The 8,782-nt window shown below is 42.6% G+C and overlaps 1 long non-coding RNA gene across 2 annotated transcripts; it reads right to left on the bottom strand.

The window, feature by feature from the left end:
• Nucleotides 1-3,685: 3,685 nt before the first annotated feature.
• On the bottom strand, nt 3,686-7,015 carry LOC124678478. 2 transcript variants are annotated; one of them, XR_006994505.1, is made up of 3 exons: nt 6,043-7,015; nt 4,574-5,918; nt 3,686-3,914 (listed from the first exon to the last, which is right to left on the bottom strand). It is a non-coding gene; the product is annotated as an uncharacterized LOC124678478 (long non-coding RNA). The 2 variants fall into 2 exon arrangements; XR_006994503.1 differs by having other exon boundaries at nt 4,574-6,118; nt 6,208-7,015.
• Nucleotides 7,016-8,782: the final 1,767 nt, after the last annotated feature.

Below are 8,782 nucleotides of genomic sequence, written 5' to 3'. Positions count from 1 at the left end.
ACAAGTACGACATGTCGTCGCCGGCTGCCAAGGCCACATCGTCGTCCTCCCATCGCTACCCCAGCTGGGTGATGCTCGACCGGAAAACTCGCCTCAATTACCGCAGGTCAACCCTGGATTACCCCAAGGATCTCTTCCGCCTGACCATCGCCGACTGGGAGACCTCCGAGGGCGATCCCATACGCGTCGCCTTCCGCGCCGTGCCGCCTCCAGGGGCCTCGCGCATCTACGCCCGCTGGACGCCGTCGAACGAAGAGAGAAGAAGAACGCAAGAAAATCCGTCGTACCGGGCTGAACCACTAGTCGTGGCCGCCCACGGCAACGTCATCCTTATGCGGCTCGCCCTCCACTCCGATTTCGAAACCACCCATCCAGACTTCTACGTCTACACGGTCCACCCTGCTGGACGGCCGCCGTCGCTCAGGCGACTCCCTGCTTGCCACCACAGAATGGCAGTCGAGGGCCTCAGCGGGTTGGAGCACATGTTCGGGCCTACTGACATTGGCCTCATATGCCGTGGAGACGACGAATTCGTGGTCGCCGACCTCCAGTTGTTGCCCGAAGACGATGATGTCGATGGTGCTCCGTTGGAAGCTCAGCTGTGCATGCTCAGGTCCTGGAGCGCCGACCACTGGGCAGTCACACGGCCGCGGATCCACTACGAGAAGGGGCAAGCCGAGGAATTGAGCTGGTGGGAAACCGACGCGGTGGTCCCCTGCGGCGACTCCCTATGCTACGTCGACTTTCTCCGGGGCATTCTGTTCGCCGACGTGCTTAGCGAGCGCCCCGAGCTCCGGTACGTCCGGCTGCCCGTGAGGATCCCCTCCGGCAACCCCGCCGATCGAGGGTGCCCGCACGCGGTCCGGAATGTGTGCGCGACCGAGGGCGGCGCCGTGGTGAGGTTCGTTGAGGTCCTCACCACCACCGTCTTCGTCTCGGGCTGCAACTCGCCCGTTTCCTCTTCGTTTGCAATCAACCTGTGGAAGCTGGTCACCGCCACCATGACGTGGGTGAAGGAGAGCACCATGGAAGAAGGCGAGCTCTGGGGTCTGCAGGGGTACGGCGATCTCCCGCGCGTCGTGCCGGAATTGCCGGTCGTGAGCATGGAAGAGCCCAGCGTCGTCTACCTCGTGCTGAGCAATGACAGTGTCTGCAGCCGCCCGGAGGATGTGGATACACGGATCATCGTGGTTGACATGCTGAGCAAGACTCTGCGATCGTGGTTTAAGTATACCAAAGTAAACCCCTCCCAGGAGGAAGATGGCAACATGGCATCTAGAAACCTTGCCGGTAGTGAACCGTTCATTCCGTGCGAGTTCTCCAAGTACCTACCTCTGTCTGGAACCAGCAGATAACTCCATTTATCATCGATTTCTGCTCTTCATTTATGTTATTATTTAAAAAAAAATATGTTATAATGTGACCACTAATATTTTTTTCAGAAAGTCAAACTATGTTAAGTTTGACTAAGTTTTTATAAAAAATCATTAACATGTCAAATAAAAAATTAATATTATTAGATAGAATAATTAAATATATTTTCATGTGCTACCTACAAAATATCATATTTATTGATAGATTATTCTAAAATTTTGGTCAAACTTTACTTGCTTTGACTTTTCCAAAAAAAAAATCTTAAGCCTTGGGATGGAGGTAGTATTTACTTTTGAGAACAGATAAGTGATGATGAGCTCACCACTAAAAAAACCTGTAATTTGTAGGAAGGGGAAAAATCAGGGATGAGCTTGTTTGAGGGATGCCGTGAGACCGTCACATAGTTATGTTTTCTGTAAAAATTATCCTACATAATACCTTTAACTTCATAATACTTCAATTGTCCAAAATAATTCTCTCCTACTTCTGCGGTCACCACAATGGATGACCTGTGGTGCGGGATAATGACCCATTTCTCCAGGTTTTCCCTGTGACATTCTTTGTTCTGTAGTACTCTTCCTCTGCCCCATAAAAAATAATTTAGATTTGTTTAAATTTCGATGTATCATATTTTGATACATTTAAATTTAGAAAAATATAAGATATGTTTTATGGGGCGGAGGATGTATGATTCTTGCATGCATATAATTTCAATATTAATATTTCCTCTTGTTGTACTTCCTTCGTCTATAAATAGATATCTAAGGTTTGTCTAGATCTGGATGTATTAGTGTCTAAATATATCCAAATTTAGATAAATCGTAGAGATCTATTTATAGACGGATTGGGTACCTAAATACGAAGTTAAGATGTATCCGTTTGTATTGTTTATTGTGACGTTTTGGTTAGCTGCGATGTAGTTAAGTACTACCTCCGATCCATATAAGTGGCGGAATTTTAGTTTAAATTAAAATTTGAACTAAAATCCTCACACTGGTACCTCACCCTCGCGTCGCCTTCCAGGGACAGGTCAGGCGAACCCACCGCACCACCCCCCCCTCCCCCGTGCAGCCGCCCGACGAAGACTACACGAATATTCATAGACAAGTGAATCATGAATATTACTCCTCATCGCAGTATAATTAAAACTCAAATTTGAGATTTCATGATCATAATCATTAATGTGTCATCTATAGTAGAGTTTTGCCACAAAACATATTACATTGCGCTACTCTGATATATGGAGGTAAGGTCAATTACCTTGATTTAGTTTCACTTTCTTCCATTATTGCCTTCGTTGAGACCAATTAATTATTCATCTTAATTTCAAATTATCCTGTAATTTAAAAGTCCAGGAATTTTAGATGGTTTCTTTATTAAATAAGTGTTTGCTATTTTATTTCAAGTGTTTACTCTAAATAATATTTGTAATGTGGTAAGAGATATATAGACCATACACTATTCAATAGAGTATGACTACAACACTTTGGATATACACAACATATTGGTATATTATTAGTATCTTAATTTGCGAAAACATTTTTTCACAAGTCTCCAATGCGGAAATATAACTCTAAACTTTGTCACTTCGATCTAATTGCACAGACTTGATTTTCTTGTTAATTAATACCCTCCTTTATTCTGAAATTTCTTGAGCCCGCCAAGTAGTTTCAGATTCATCTTTTATTTAATAAATACACATATTCACTTAATTTATAATGAAGGTTACGAAATAATGATATCTACCTTTTGCTGAAATGTAATACATCATTATGCATAATACTCAACAATTTAGCGCACATTCCATTTTAGTAGAACGCGAGGTTTTATTCATAAGGCATAAATAACATGTGTGAAAAGATCAAGCATATGAAATTACACAATGCCAATATGAATTAACGGTAGTGTCATCAAAAATATGATATCGTTATTAAGTTGGATATCTTTGGGCATTTTGTAATATCTTATAAATGTTTAAATTTATCATTAAGATCACAATAAGAATAACTCATCGAAAATGTGAACACAATGACTTTATTCATAAAGGGAACAACGGACTTGTCTCTACTGCATATGAATAACTTGTCTCATGAGATGGAAGACAGACTAAAATAGTTCACTTATAACTATTACAAATTTATTCAAACTAGTTGAAATGCCCGTGCGTTGCCACAGGTTCTCAAATTTCATTTTCAATGCATATATATAATTCATAATTCACTTTTGAAAAAACAAAAAAAAATTAGAGATATCATAAATTATAATCATCAAATAAACCAGTACTAATAGAAATATCTTTCGTGTTAATTTAAAATCATTGGTCATCACAAGTCACGACACCAATAAAAAAAAGCATTCGTTTATAACAAAATCTCCTTAAGGCATGAAACTATCTCTAGATCTTTCAGGAATTACTTCAATTGCTCGACACCTCATCTTCACCTCCAGTTTCAAAAACATTGTCAAAGTGCTACCATACACCTTCTATATGTCTTCTTCGGCGATCTCTATAGCTGGATCATGCTCCTCAACTACTTCACCTGCCACACCAACATGCTCTTCAATAACGGCAAGGATTATAAGAAAATGTGACTTCGCCACTTCGATCAGGTTGGGAGAACCCACTTGATCTTTAAAAGAATTTTGCAGTTTCCATAGTTCATTTCATATTTGCATCTCTAAACATCCATGCTACTACTTTCAAGAAGACAACTTTACAATAGCGCTGCATTGTTATTTTAGTTTCTCCACCCGTAGCAAAGACATCGGGCCATCGGCCAACGTGAAAGAGTAAAAGACACTGAAGAGAGCGGTAGTGCACTCGAGACACCCATCACAATGTACTATTTGTTTATAATTTAAAAGTGTATGTACTTACAACATAGCCGCCCATAATGTAAGAAAATATTGGCATCTCATTTAGTAATTGATGGTATGAAATACAAAATTGCATCACAACAAGGATCAGAAATGAAACATGTTATACTAATGGACTGGTAGGTAACCAAAGCAATTCTGAAAATGAGCAGCACAACTACAAGATTACAAGAAATAAAATTTAGTATCATGCATTCTGAAATCTATTTGGAGACCAGTAAATTCTATTTACAATAGCAGGTATCAATATTCCAAGATGTTAAAGGAAGCTCGTAGTATTTTTTAGGAGGAAGCTCGTCGAGATGAAATCGAAGAAAAGCACCTCAAAATCCTCCCGGGGCGAAGTGAAGCAGACACAGTACAACAATGAGATCAGTGGGGTTGTTCTCGAGGCATTTAGGAGGAAGCTCGTCCACGTTCCTGGCGAAACATTTGTCCCACTTTTTACTTTATCCTTTCAGGTGAATAATATATGCAGCGATTTATCAGAACTTTCAGGTGATCCTTCCGTGCATTCACTAACTTCTTAATTAACATATAAAAAAGGCAAACTATAGTTAAGTTCATGTATAAATTAAGTTGTCATTTAGGAGAAACAATATTATCCAAGATGAATACACATGGGTTATCTCACTACAGTAAACAAAACTTTATTTTGAAGAGAGCAGCTACAAGGTTAATTACCAAAATACTACTTTGTTATAAAAGGACACAACAGATACAAGCCTCGGCGAGAAGAGAGCCAAGCAGTGTTTCATACTTTTCCGGCGAGCAAGTTTTATCATATAAGTTGCATAGTTTAAAAGGTATTGGGAATGACTCATATTGCTCCTGAGTATAGATATTAGTTGGTATGCTATTTCAACAAAGGCTCTCGGACCTCTTTGCCATGTCATAAAGTACATCTGTAAACTTGTTCCATGCACAAAAATAGAGCAAGCAAACAATGTAAGATAAACTTATGTTTATACTAATAACTATTTAAAAAGATTCCGATAATCTTACTAATAACTATGTAAGAAGACTTCAAAAGTTTACTGGTTAACGCAGTACCTCCTCAGTACCTCATCTCTGGACTCCCAATGAGCTTTTCTAAATAGTATGGCAAGTATGCCTGAGCCATCTCTAATCTCTATCTCTAATCAATGAGTTCATCTTGTGGTACTTCAAATAGTTACCTGAGCAATCTCTAATCTCTCAAAATAGTTTATATACAAATCATTGTAAAATCGACTCGAGCTAAATTTGTACAAAATAGATTATATACAACACGCTAAGCTTTTACCTAGAAGATCTTAAAGTTAATCCACGAAACTGATACATTCATTACAATTTGTATTGTAAATAACTTTAACCATGCTGTATGACTAAATAGGCTAATAGAGAAATTGTTTGAAAAATAGTGAAATAAAGCTTTGAACCAAGACTACTCAATAGATAGAATAGAGTGAACTCAAGATCAACAAATAAGTAAATTTTCTCATGACATCATGAGGGCCACACATAGACTATTAGACCGATGCAAGCAATAATGTGCCAACATGAATAAATTGTCTCACACTACAGAACAATTGGGATTAAGGATTTTAGCTGTAAGTAATAATGTGCCAACATGCAAGTAATAATGTGCCAACATGAATCAATTTCAGTAGATGATGAAATGCCACCTGCAGTGATACAAGAATTTTAGCTGTAATAATTTGCTCCAACTATACCGTAAAAGGCTCCATTGCAACCTTGGGCTTCAATAAATACAGCGGGATATTTTTTTCATTTGCAAGAATGTTGTACCTCGATTTGTCACACCGGCAGAGCACATGACATACACACCAATTTAACCTTTGATGTACTGAACTCACTTTCATCCCTAGAGCGAACATAAATGTTGATCAGTTTTATGAAAATTGAATCAGAAGACATACAATGGCAATAGATAAACGTGGGAGCGAAAATTACATTTCTTGCAAACAATATAGCATACCTAGTATGCAAAACCAGAGCACCAGGTTACCTGCTAACATTTCCAAAAGGAGTAAATCGTAAATACAAAGAAAACTCTTTCTAGAAAACTTCTTATTCCGTGACCATCACAAACTCTTCTTGGCCTCCATCCTTTCTTTCTAGCCTGGACAATCCCTCTACAATCTCATTTTACATTGTCTCTCGATTAAATTCCTTACACTATCAGGCTTCTGATATCCAATTCACTGGTAACACATAACTCAAAATCTTCAGGAAGAAATATCATCATTTTTGTTACCAACATCACAATTTTGATGTGCAGGTTCAGGTCCATGTACATTAAATATCTGAATACTGCTTATTCTACATCCTTCCTTTGACAATATCCAGGAGATGCTCAATGACAGAAAATTAAAATCAATTTCAACACAATCAGAAAAAATGCTAAGAGGAGAGAGAGGCACTCATCTGCTGGGAGGAGAAAAACCAACAAGGCATGTGGAGCTAGCCACCATCAGGGGAGTTCTACAACCTCTCACTGAAGATGCCCTGGTCATCTTCTCCTCTGACTCACACGCATCCATGTCTGCTCGGCACCTCCACCTGCACCAGGGCGACTCCCAGGCGATGGCACACAACGACTACAGGGTTCGAATCGGCACCTCATCGAGCTCGTCTGGAGTTGGTTTCTCTGACAATTTCTCACCTAGAGAGTCAGCGTGAATCAACCTTATGCGTCACCTCCATCTGCAGCTCATTCAGAGATGTTTGGGCCTCGTAGCACTCATAACTCCCGAGCCCATTCCCCCTCATCAAATCCTCCAACAGCCTCCTTTCTCCCCCGAGACCGAATAGTACTCTCACGTCAGTTGGCCACAACAATCGCAATTCCCTGCAATAAAGAGAAACAAAAATTTAATCTTACATTTCCCATATCAGGGGGTCTTCGGGGAGGGTTATCGCCGGGCACCAGCTGAGTGTAGGTCAGGGCAGACGGCTTGGGCAATTCTCGCCTGGGAAGGGGAGACATCGAGGTCGGGGCGGGGGTCCGCGCCTCATGCCGGACGAGGGCGGCGGCGCCAGTCATCGGGGTTTGAGCCGGCGGCGGCACCAATCACCGGGGTTTGAGCGGGTGGCAGTGGGGAACGATTTTCGTACGAGCAGTCCTCGTTCGCTTGGCTATGGTAACAATGAGTTACAGAACGGGGACCGCGCCAACATGCAGGGTCGGAAAGGGGTGAGGAGGACAGAGGGAGGTGGGCTCACCATCGACTGGGAACATGGGGAGCCTGGGACGCGCGTTGGAAGATGCACTCGTCGGCACTGACCGGCGACAGTCCGCTGCGAGCTGGAGAGCCGGTTCGGTAGCAGGGGCGGCGCGCGCAGAATAGCACCAGAGAGGATGATGCCTTGTAGTATATGTTGTCGTCGTTGAAGCAGTGGTGGCAAAGGTGAGTAGCGGAAGCTGTCCAGTTGCCGGCCGCAAAGAACAGCACGCGAGATGGAGGACATCGGCGGCGGGGCTCGATCTAGGCGGGCGCAGGCGACTACACAAATCGAGATCCGATCCATGGGATTGGGGCACGATTGCGAGACCGCGTCCGTGTGCTAAGCTTGGCCCACATGTAGGCGCTGGATCCCGCCGCTGGATCTTGTTCGCAATCTTGTATAGGATCCCGATCCGAAGCTTCTTCTCCGCCACGGGTGCGTCCTTGCCTCCTTCAACTCTTGGCTACCAGCAGCCATGGCTGCTCCCTCCAACGCCTGCCTCCCTTCTCTCCCTAAATCCCACGTGCAGGGATCGAGTGCTCTCCCCGTAGCGGCCGGCGGCAGCGGGATGAGATGGGGGAAGATGGGTCAACAGACCGCTCATGACAAAACGGTACAATGGTAGGGCAGTATTAAGGGATTTGGTGGGAGGGTAAAACCGTTTAAGAAAAAGTGTTGACGAAACAAACGACCGGAGGAAACAGAACAAGTTCCTCCTTTTTAGATAGTAGAGATAGAGATAGAGATTGATAACTAAGAACTTCCATGATAAATATAGAGGGAGAGTATCATCGGCCATCAACATCTTGATCACCATCGAACATGCGTGTCTCCTCCTCTCCCCACGGCAGCTCCTCAAGCGGAAGGTCCTGTTTTCAAATAAAACAGCACAACTATCAAATATTTAGTAAACCACAATAAGTGTTGGTAAGGAAAAAAATTATAATGCATATATCAAAAAATATATATATCTTCTTAGTCGATGACTTCTCTTGCAACTGGTTCGACCTTCGGAGTTCTCAACTCCGCCAATGCCATGGAAAGTGAAAATATTCTCTTTCATGATATAGTCCTTGACAAGTTCTCCATAGATGGGAGGCAGCGAACGTAGCACCCCATCCAAGGACAAAACTGTAGGATAACGTTGCATAGAAAACAAAAAATTTCCTACCGCGAACACGCAATCCAAGCCAAGATGCAATCTAGAAGACGGTAGCAACGAGGGGGTATCGAGTCTCACCCTTGAAGAGATTCCAAAGCCTACAAGATGAGGCTCTTGTTGCTCGCGGTAGACGTTCAC

Source organism: Lolium rigidum, chromosome 1 (genome assembly GCF_022539505.1).
Source record: "Lolium rigidum isolate FL_2022 chromosome 1, APGP_CSIRO_Lrig_0.1, whole genome shotgun sequence".
In the NCBI taxonomy this organism is placed as follows: domain Eukaryota; kingdom Viridiplantae; phylum Streptophyta; class Magnoliopsida; order Poales; family Poaceae; genus Lolium; species Lolium rigidum.
Note: the sequence above shows the minus strand (reverse complement) of the source record. Positions and strands in the feature narration are given on the sequence as shown.